General features: G+C 46.6%; 1 protein-coding gene across 1 annotated transcript in view; it reads right to left on the minus strand.

Moving 5' to 3' along the window:
- The window catches only part of CCDC60 (coiled-coil domain containing 60), a 158,654-nt gene that overhangs the window by 58,694 nt on the left and 88,276 nt on the right, over positions 1 to 11,684 (minus strand). The gene's annotated exons all lie outside the window — the stretch shown is intronic.

The raw sequence follows: 11,684 nt of genomic DNA on the forward strand, positions 1-11,684 counted from the left end.
CTGACTGAAAGTCACTGAGTTTTAGGATAGTTTGTTACACAGCATTATGGTGAAAATCGCTGACCAATACATCATTTGTTATAAGGTGACATTATTTTATGAACCACAACGAAGGAAAAATCCATGCCAGTTTGATTAAGACATGATTGTACATTGCATCTCCAGTTCAGAGATGTTAAAATGTGAAAAAATATGTGCCTATTAGATATAAAATATGGCATTAGGAAAGAAATTGCCTCAGACCTGAGAAAAGATGATCTGGAACAGAACTTGGAACATAAAGGTAATTAACAGTCCCTTCAGAGAAGTATCTAACAATTTTCTGATATTCTCTGATGAGATTGAGAGTCCTTTCTGGGGTGTTAGATTTACCCACACATCTGGCCTGTCAGACTTGTAACAAAGCTATTAATCTTTACTAGTCATCCCACTCTTGAGTGATGCTATCTAGCTGCTTGCTACTCGAAGTGTGGTCCCTGGACCAGCAGCATTAGCAACATACCGGAGCTTGTTAGAAATGCAGAATCTTGGGCCCCCCTCACACCTCCTGAATGAGGATCTGCATTTTAACAGGACCCCTAGATGACTCATATACACATATAAGTTTGAGCTGCACTGGTCTAGCTGTCCTCTCCCTTCTGTTAAAAGATACTCTTTCCAGAAAGAAATCTTCGGACTGGCTTTATTAGAAGTCCAATTCCCTTCCTACAAGTATGAACTGAAACTTTGACACACACTAGCAGTCAATTCATCTCAGAAAGTTCTTCAAGCACAGCTGTAGCAGCCATTCTCACTCTTTGAGGGCACTCTGCTTGTCATGAGTCTCCCATTACCTGAATCAGCAGCTCCATCCCCAGGGCCCTAAAGGAAACACGGACTGACAGTCATCTAAAACAGACAGTCCCAGCTCTCTTCACAGGGGCCTTGCAGGAAGCTGCGGAGTACTGGAGAGTTGACAGGCAGCGAAAGAAATTCACGTACAACCTTTCTATTACGGGGGGCATGGGATTAACCACCGCAAATCACTTTGTTAAAAAACAACAGCCCAGATGTACTTAAAAAAAACCCAAAAAAACAAAAAACCACAACTTTTAATGGTATTATGGCTCTGCATTCAGCTGGTTTTCACTCACATTTTCTGTCTCTGCCTGCAAGAAATATAGGACTATAAAGCCAGGAGAGCTTCCATGGGGAAGGAAGCATGACATTAAAATGAACATTCCTGGCAATATCCGATTTCAGGGATGTCCTGCTCTCGAAGAAGGGAATTGCCTACATGGGAAATTTTCACTTAACAAATTTTACTGTTTTCCAATAATGGCAAATAAATCAGTTTCTTCCCAGATTGTAGAGGCTGAAGGCTTGGAGAACCCATTTCATCTGGCTGGCTCACGTCTTGCTTTGTCAGCCCACCCAGACATATCGATTTCAGAGGAGGAGAGGGCAAACACCATAGAAGGGAGGGATGGATCTGAAACACTATCCTGAAATTCTTGAATTTTCAGGCAACCCCTACAGGCAAATTAATAAGCCAGCCCTAGCTCAAACGCACCAAGCAAATATTTTGCATTTAAATTCCCGCATTAGAATGCCCTGTTTATACAATAACTTAATAAATCTGCCTGGCTGCCAAATTGACAAGAAGGTGAGAATCATTCATTAAAATGCAAATGCAATTGAGATGAAATTTGGAATACATTTATTACAGTAATTGAACTTCAGTCAACTGTAGGCACAACACAGATTCTGAACTACCTTTCAGACAAAAGGAGTGTTGCGTTATCAACACCCCCCCACACACCCCAAGTTAATATCTTTGTCAGCATGCAAATTAAAGCCATTTCCTGAGGGCCAATGATTTGCAATGGAGGATTTCACTCTTCTTTATAGGACAAGATTGCCAGAGATAAAGGTCAACTGCATACACAAAAGATTGCTCTGGTAGCATATTGTGTATACAGTAAATTGATTGCAAACATATTCTGAGTGCTTACTGCAACAATATTCTTATTAAATCACATCTGAACATCTCTTTACTCTCCCTGGGTTATTTGTTAATTGTAATGCCTAACAATGGGAGATTCGCCAAGTCAGGATTTCACCTCTCAGATCAAAAGTTTCAGATGGATTTCTCTCCTGTCTGAATGACTCAGCCCAAAGAGGAGGCCCAGTTCAAGGGTTCTTTTTAATCAGATGGAAGAAAGATGCAACTGGGACTGTGCTAAAGACACAGAAAAATTGACTCGCAAGGGAGAAGTAGCTTTATCTGCTTCAGTTTTATTCTCTCTGGCTCCTTTGCAAAATTCATGTGGCATTTCTGAGGTCTGGGCAAACAGCGCACCTGCACCTAGCAGACGCTGTTTGAGTCGGAAGAAGGCACAGCCTAGAGTCTTTCTTTGGCCACAGGCCACAGTCTTCCTTTGCTATTCAGAAGTGAACTTAGTGGCAAAATACAATTCATTTCACCTGTAAAATGGAGAGATTGCTTTTGGCCCCTTCATCCCCCTCAGATCCATTAATTCATAATGAAGTGATGTCCACTCTATTTCCTAAATGTCACTAGACTGACTTCCTGTTGCCACCACCCTAGCCAGAAACCATCTATTACTCTAAGTAGCTTCCTACCTTGTCTTCCTCCTCAATCCATTGTCCACCTGGCTGTCACAGGGCTCTTTCTGAAATGCAGACTCATTCCCATCAGAGTGTTCCAAACCCTTCAGTGGCTTCCCACTGCTCTCAGGATGAAGTTCAGACTTTTTCCCATGGCAATAAGTCCCTCTAAGATCTGGGCTTTATCTCTAACTATTAGGGGAACCACTGACTGAAACCACCCACCCTGGCCAGGCACCACAGTAACCATTTGGATGAGTTGTTTTATGACAGGAGGTCCTGGTAAGGAAGCCGGAACTAACAAGCCACAACCAACTGGAAGAATTCGGGAAAGGTCAAAAGGAGACGCCAGTCCATATGTCCTACAAACCTCCCAGAATCCTCCCCGCTGGAATCCATCTTGGCTGAGTGATGCATGTGCCATCAGGAAGGACCCGAGTCAGAATGACTGGCCAGAGACTGACCCAGAAACTAATCCTATCCCCATAAAACCCTAGACTGCGAGCCACGTGGCAGAGCGGTCTTCCTGGGATCCCTGACCCTGCTGCTCTCCGCCCGGCGCCCCTTCTGAATAAAATCTTTTGCTTTGTCAGCACGTGCGTCTCCTCAGACGATTCATTTCCAAGTGTTAGACAAGAGCCGACTCTCGGGCCCTGGAAAGGGGTCCCCCTTCCTGCAACACAACCACTCATCCAGTCATTCATTTGTATCTCTCTACCCCTCAGAACCCTAGGATTCTGCCTCTTCCTGCAGCACTTCCTCCCCCTTTTCACTTGCTGATTCCAAGGCTTTGGAAAAACTGTCAACTGTTGACCATTCAATACTGCTACTCCCTCTCTCCCTCCAGCTCTAGGCTAGGTCAAGTGCCTCCTCTGTGCCCTCACAGCTCTCATGTCTACGTGCAGTGTTATTGCACTCGTCACACTATATGGCAATTGCCTAGATCCTTGTCTGCTTCTCCCACTAGAATGCAGACTCCTTGAAGACAGTGCCTGATAAAGAGCAGACAGTCAGCATTTACCGGTTTTCCTTCCCTACCTCTCGCCCTCTCTCCCAATGGCAGAAAGTGCCATTTCCTGAGCTTCCTTAGTAAAGACCACATTATCTTGGACATCAAATACCTAGATAAAAAGTCAACAAAACAACAACAAACAAAACTACATTTTCCAGCTGCCCTGGCAGATAGGACAAGCCAGTGAGGTACAAGAGGAAATCGTTGGGAGGGACTTCTGGGAAAACTCTATCAAGGAGGTTAACACAGCTGGATGGCATATGCCCTTTGGTCCCTTTTTCCTTTTCTTCCTTCCTGCTGCCTGGAACTTAGCTACAATGGTTGCAGTGCCAGCAGCCATTGTGTGAGCATGAGGAAACCTTGCAGGTGGAAGCAAACACTAAGGATAGTGGATTAAAAGACAGAAGGAATCTGGGCACTTCCTCCAGAAGGGAAACCTCTTTTATGTGAGGGAGGTAAGCCTTTACCTTGTTTAAGTCACGGTAATTTCAGGGCTCTGTTTGCTACGCAGTTGAATATAGCCCCCAACTGACAATCTCTCTTAGTCTCTGTCTCTGTTTCTGTCTCTGTCTCTTTTTTCCTTGACTAAACTGTCATGATTATCACGTTTGAAATGCCATCATCTTGGCTAAATCACTGGCCGTGGACTAGAGAGAGATATTATGAGAGGTTAGTTTGGATCATGGGAAATGAGGCAAGGAAACTTAAGAGGCATGAAACTCTTCTGTGAGAGGTAGGTCTGGGAGCATCTCCACTGAGGGTGCCTGAACATCTGGGAAATATACCACAGGAGGGTCTGAGCCTGTAAGGAATGAAGGCTGGGGGCCCAGGGGAGTGGCTGCAGTTGGAGAGAAGCAGGTACTGTCTGGGGTGGTGGGAGGAGGTGCACAGTGACGACTTGAGCGGCACTGAGCTAGGCCCTTGATGTGCAGTTCTCTCCTTGCATCCATCCACACACCATCCCTATGAAGGAAGCGCTCTTCATTTTGTTATTGAGGAAAGCATGGCTCATAGAGGTCAAGTAGTAGTCTGACCAGAGGTTAGTAACTGCTGGAGCTGGAACTTAAACCTGGGTAGCCTGATTCCAAAGTGTTGCATGAGGAAAATGCACTGGTTTTAGAAAAGGTCTCTTCTAGGTTTAACTGCTCATCGTTTCCTTGCTACTCAATGTCTGTGACTTTGGGTGAGTCATTTTTACCTCTTTGAGGTGCACGTTGCTCATCTGTAGCATTGGGATAAACTGACACCCTCCCAGGATATTGTTGAAACCATATATGAGAGGCAGTTAGCATGATGCCTGGCACATCGGAGATCTTCAATAAATGGTAACAACCACTATTTTCATCCTCCTCCTCCTCATCATCTCCATGAAGCTATAAATGACTGCTGTTACAACAACTCTCTGGCTTTGCACACAGGACGGCCGTTTGGCTCCAAGCCTCCACAGGCTTCTGGGAAGCGGCACTTGGCTCACATGTCAAGCTTTGGGGTTTCTCTCCTCTGAGGGTAGCGGCAAGAACAGTCTAATTAGACCACAATTTTTGGGGGGTTCGGTCAACTGCATTACACAGTAATTCATAAAGTTCTGTGAATCCACTGTATGTAGTGGTGGTAAGGTCAACACTTGGTTGTCATGTTAAGCAATGAAATTTATTAAGCTGAAGAGCCAGGGAATTAACCTCTGCTTTGCTGAATAAAAATTGACATGCAGGGGCTTCCCTGGTGGCGCAGTGGTTGAGAGTCCGCCTGCCGATGCAGGGGACACGGGTTCGTGCCCCAGTCCGGGAAGATCCCACATGCTGCGGAGCGGCTGGGACCATGAGCCATGGCTGCTGAGCCTGCGCGTCCAGAGCCTGTGCTCCACAACGGGAGAGGCCACAACAGTGAGAGGCCCGCGTACCGCAAAAAAAAAAAAAAAAAAAAAAAAAAAATTGACATGCAGAGACCTTCTAATTATTTTAAGTGGTTTTCTTTTCTGGGTTCTTCCTTTACTTAATCTCTATCTCAGACCTTCACTAAAGAAAATGAAGAAAGCGGGAAAGGAAGACAAAGAGGTAAAAGAGGAGGAGCAAGAGGTGGGAAGAAGCATATAAGGAACCTGCACCCGGCCTGGGGACCCCGCTGAAGACAGGAGATGATCATCAGGCCGACGGGTTTGGGCGAAAGTGGGACATTAAGGTCAGTTAGGAAGCCAGGTTCTAATTCTAATTCTACCAACAACTAACTGGCTGTGTGATGTGGGCAGAATAGTTAGCCTACTGATTTAGGGATAACCATCACCCCACTGCCTCTATCACGACCACCATCACCGCTAGAACGTCAATAATTACCACGTGGCAATAGCTATGAAAAGGCTTTCAAGTTACTAATCTCTCGAACTTCTAAAACAATTCTCCAAGGCAGCCATTAGCAGTATTACCCACCCATCTCACAGTGAGGAAACTGAAGTACAGAGAGGTTCGGTGACTTATGCAAGGTCACCCAGACGGGGTGCAGTGGAGTCTGGACTCGTATCCAGGCCTGGGCCTGTCTTCCTCATCTGTCTTTTTGAGATAGTAATCTTATCTGACTTGTGAAAGATGAAAAATGAGGAAACAGATGTGAAAGCATTTTTTAAAAAGAGTACAATCTGTACAACAAAGCACAATTGGGTACACACATAGGTAAGCTGGTGACGAGTAAAATTAAGATGCAAACAAAGCTGTACCTCTGTGAACCTCTGTGCGCTCTCTGCTAAACCCTCTGCCACCTTAGGCACCACTCAAGGAATTGAAAAAGGCAGGACATGTTCGGCTGGGAGTCCAAAAGTCTTGGCAACGTAACGACTGAAATGTTCCTGCCTCTTAGCACTGCTCCCCTGATGTCTTGGTCCTCCACCAGGCAACAGAGTCAGCTTCCTAAACGTGAAGATGCACATCCTATGAAGGGTGCACCACTCCGCTGTCCTCGCAGCTCCCCACCATCTGGGCTGGCTCCACCCTGCTTTGTCTCAGGGCTGTACACTTCGGAGGGGCTAAGTAACAAAAGTTTTCCATCCTGGGTGCCATGTCTTTCCCCTGCCATTCCCTCTTCCCTGGCCTCCCTATCTTGGACCTCTTTTCCTCTCCAATCCTTTCCAATACTGCACGTCGTCTCCAGGCTTCCCAGTACAGCCCCCAGGGCTCTGCATGAGCTGGACCTGTCCCATCCCCTTAGCCTCGTCCTTGCCCCCGGATGCTCTAGCAACACCATCACGCTACACAACCATGCTGTGCCTCATCTCGTGCCTCTGTCCCTCTGCTTGGAATGCCCTTTCTTCTCCTTCACCTGGCTAACTTGTACTCATCCTTTAGAACTTCCTCAGGTATAAACCCCACCCTGTGTGGAAGGTGCCTCTGCTTTTCCCGTGCTGGAGCGGAGCAGCCACCTCTGGTATGTGCTGCCCTCAACTGCCGGTTGACTTGTTTCTGTCCACGCACGCCCTCCTCCCACCCCCACTACCAGACGGAGCTCCCAGAGGGCAGGGACAATTTCTAAATCTTTTGTGTGTCCCCAGAACCAGCACATGGGGAGTCCTCAGAAAATACGTGTTGCCTGAATAACTAACCATTTGAAATTCTTGCATCTCTAATCTGAATTAAATACATGCCTCCTTTTGGGCATGTAACAATGGCACAACCCTACCCTGATGTGGCACGTTCGCATTCTCTTTGGGTGCAGTGGGTGTACAGAACCGTCTGTGCAGAAGCTGAATCATCTGAACAGGATAGAGATAAATGGATGCCTTTGAAATTTATTTATTTTTCCAGCTGGGAACGAGACTATAGCGGTGTTCTGGAAGAAGTGATCAAATGAAACAGGCTCCCCATGTGCCTCTCAGGAAAGTTATTACTTTAGCTCGTAATGTGGCCTCTGACCTACCTTGTGCCCAGTGACCACAAGCGGTGCTTAAACCCCTCAAAGGAACACAGATCCAGCCCTTAATACCAGGTTACACAATAGGCATACGTTGTGCTTTGACTACTGGCACAAGTTCATGGACTTTGCAAGCTTTTGTGACCTCACGGTTCACACATACACCCTCGTTCACACACCATCCTCCACCAAAATCCATCTCAGACCTTGTATACATCTTGAAATGTAAGCACAGCGACAGCAGCCTAAAATGGTCATTTTGTCAGAGGATGCTGAGCAAGGCTGCCATCCCCACTGGCTCCTTTGTGGTTGGTTAAAAGGTGCCTTGGCCCAGGGCTACTCTTTAATTAACGTGAGTCAGCATTTGTATGAGAGATGTATGCATCTCTTCTGGAAGAGGAAGATCTCTTCTGGAAGAGGAAGAATAAAAACCCGCCAAGTGTCAACAAACCGTTCCATATGCATCCCAATTGGGGCGATTTCTGGAAGGGAGCGGAAGCCCCCATAGCTCCGGTTTCTAGGCAACTGCTGTGAGGAGTTCTGAACCTTGTCGGGAAGGGAAGATTAGCAAGTCGGCCGTGGGAAGGAGCGTAATGTGCCCCTTGCTGCTCCCCTCACTCCCCCACCCCGCCTTCTGTCTATTTACCCCAACATATTTAGAAGCAAATTAGAACTTGGAGGGGCTGTGGAAGAAGCTAACTATCCTTGAGTGCAAAAACCCTGGGGAGGATTAGGCTTTGAAAATTATCCTAATGATAGCCATTACCTATAGAGCACTTTCTGAGTGTCAGGCAGGGCTCCAAGGCCTCACACGTATTATCTCATTTAATCCCTACAAGAGCCCTGCAAGGCAGGTACTATCATTTCAAAGGCAGAGAAACTGAGGTTCACCTCAGTTTGAAATGAAGCCACCTACCTAAAGTCACACAATGAGAAGGTGGCAAAGCCAGGACTTCCATTCTGGTCTGTCTGAATCTAGGAGTCACCAACTTTTTTTTTTTTTTTTAAGTATAGTTGATTTACAATTTTATATTAGTCTCCGGTATATAACATAATGACTCAGTAGTTTTAGAGATTATACTCCACTTAAAGTCATTATAAAATAATGGCTATATTTCCCCGTGCTGTAAAATATATCCTTGAAGCTTATTTATTTTATATAGAGTAGTTTTCCTAACCACTGCCCTCTCCTGCCTTCCATCAACACACAGAAACTTACCCCACCTGAAAAAAAAAAAAAAAAGCATACCATTTAGAGGCAGTTCGGCAATCAGTTTTGGTTCTGAGATAAACTGGTTGAGTATTTTTTTTGTTTGTTTTTTAAAGAATGTAAGCCCCACCCTACAAAACCCATTATTATCTATTGTGCTCAATGACTAAATGGGATGGAAGGATTGTTCATGGACCAGCCAGTGTGGACAGAAAACATGCATCAGCAGAGAAACAGGTTTTCTCTGGAGCACACTGGCAATCTCCAGAGAACCACTGGCTTACAATTTTGAAACAGACAACAGGCGATGGAATCAGGCACAAGACCACAAGCCTGTGAGCTTTTGACCCGTGTTCTTCTGCTTGATTGATGGTGGGGATTACCTGCTGAAGAACAAGAACTGCTCAGGAATTCACAACAGCTTTTTCGCTAAGTGTCAGTATGAGGGGAAATTGCAGGGGTCTGAGGCGCAGTGCAATTGCTGGGGGTAGTGGGTGGTGAAAGTCTTCCCTTCTCAATTCACAACTTGGGTCTTGCCTGCCGCCAGGAGGGGCAGCTTCTGATGGCCTCCTGGACGTGGGGCGGCTGTCTGCCACAGCTTGTCTTTTCTCATCTTCCTCTCACATTTGAGATGACCTTACATCAATCCCTAGCCCAGTGTCTGAAACAGAGCAGGAACTTAGCAAAAGGTGTCTACAGTCACCCAACCTTCCAGGTCCTCTCCTGGCTGCGATCGTGTGTTTTCCCTGCCAGGGATCCCTCCCCCAACTCTATATCCTTTTTACCTGGTCATTTAGTCACTTTTCTAGACCAAACACTTCCTAAGGGTGTAAACCCAAAGAACCACAGAGGTATTGCGGGGGGGGGGGGGGGGGAAAGGCAAATGAGTCCAAACACACTCTTTTTAAGACGGTATCTAGTCTACAAAACACCATAGACACTCTTAACAATAATTCGGCCTGTGATCCCTTCTCCAACACTTCCCCGCTCCCAGGCCCCAGGCCCTGAGAGCTCTTTAAGCTCTTCCTCACCCCCCACCCCCGGCACGTGGGCCTCTCACCGCTGTGGCCTCTCCCGTTGTGGAGCACAGGCTCCGGACACGCAGGCTGAGCGGCCACGGCCCACGGGCCCAGCCACTCCACGGCATGTGGGATCTTCCCGGACTGGGGCATGAACCCGCGTCCCCCGCATCAGCAGGCAGACTCCCAACCACTGCGCCACCAGGGAAGTCCAAGCTCTTATTTTTTTTTTTTTTTTTTTTTTTTTTTTTTTTTTGCTTTACGCGGGCCCCTCACTGTTGTGGCCTCTCCCGTTGCGGAGCACAGGCTCTGGACGCACAGGCTCAGCGGCCATGGCTCACGGGCCCAGACGCTCCGCGGCATGTGGGATCTTCCCGGATCGGGGCACGAACCCGTGTCCCCTGCATCGGCAGGCGGACTCTCAACCACTGCGCCACCAGGGAAGCCCCAAGCTCTTATTTTTATCTTTGTATAACTATCAATAAAGTGCTGCTCAATTGTACAACCTCAGGGCCACTATTAACACTGTATTCTACAAATTGAGTTTTTTGGGGGTGCCATTCACTCTGAAACATACATTGCGAATGGTAGCCCCTGGAACTGTGCAAAGGGGCAGCCCTGTTCTGAACATATACCACTCCTTTCCCCACCCCAGTCCTTGCATGGGTAGTAGGAGACCTTCAGAGAAAGTTCACTGGATCTAAAGGTTGCTTTTCAGCTAATGGGCATTTTGGGCTGTTTCAGGGCAGGGATGGAGATTCAGATTCTTGCCTTAACTAGTTGTTTGGATTTGGCTTTATTTAATGGATTCCCGAATAAGCTCTTCTGATTTAAAGATTATCTTGCAAAGCAATGTTCTAATTGGTTTCTTTTACTTTGCACCCACATTCTGCCAGGAAACTCTTGTTTGGAGCTAATCTGACCCAGAACGACTCCTAAAGCTAAACACACAGTCAGATGTGCTGAAGGGCCAGGACATGCTTTTCCTTAAGTGGTACCCATAGGCCTGACAGAGCAGCACCAAAACAGTCAGAATTTCCTGACCCTCAAAACTCTGTCTGGGGGCTTCCCTGGTGGCGCAGTGGTTCAGAGTCTACCTGCCGATGCAGGGGACACGGGTTCGAGCCCTGGTCTGGGAAGATCCCACATGCCGCAGAGCGGCTGGGCCCATGAGCCACAACTACTGAGCCTGCGCGTCTGGAGCCTGTGCTCCACAGCAAGAGAGGCGGAAACAGTGAGAGGCCCGCGTACCGCAATGAAGAGTGGCCCCTGCTCGCCGCAACTAGAGAAAGCCCTCGTACAGAAACGAAGACCCAACACAGCCATAAATAGATAAATAAAATTTAAAAAATATATATATATATATATCATTCTAATTCGAGGCAGGGAAATAAGCTACTTCAGTGCTTTAAAAAAAAAAACAAAAAAACTCTGTCTGCCTCATATACAATCTAAGGGAACTTGCTGAAACATCATTCCTGGCACTTCTCAGGCTGTTTGATTTGACTGTCCTGTATTTTCTTGAAGCTCAGGGCAGAAAAGTGCTTCTGCAAGCATTCTTGCTGACTTTGTTCTCATTTCCATGGGAAATGTTGGGAAGATAAAGTCCAGGTAAGTAAGTTTGTAAGGGGGGGGGGGGGTCCTTCTAATCCCAAGGGGGATGGCAGTGTTCTGCTGTGATGAGGCTTGACTTTGGGACAATGTCTCATTCCACATTACTGTCCATCTATTGAAATGATTTATGTGATGTATCTGGGCTGTTCAATAGAAAAAAAAATTGTGCTCTCTCTATAAGTTTTTCAAAAAGAGAAAGCCCAGAAAACCTCTACGGTTATACACTAGGGTGGCTTCCCTCAGATTGATCAGGGAAAAGGCATCTTGGAGCCCCTAAAGGTAACTTCTCACATGCAGGTAGCCCTGATTGTCTGGGGGAAGGTTC

The sequence above is a fragment of the Mesoplodon densirostris genome, chromosome 15 (assembly GCF_025265405.1).
Source record: "Mesoplodon densirostris isolate mMesDen1 chromosome 15, mMesDen1 primary haplotype, whole genome shotgun sequence".
Taxonomy (NCBI): Eukaryota; Metazoa; Chordata; class Mammalia; order Artiodactyla; family Ziphiidae; genus Mesoplodon; species Mesoplodon densirostris.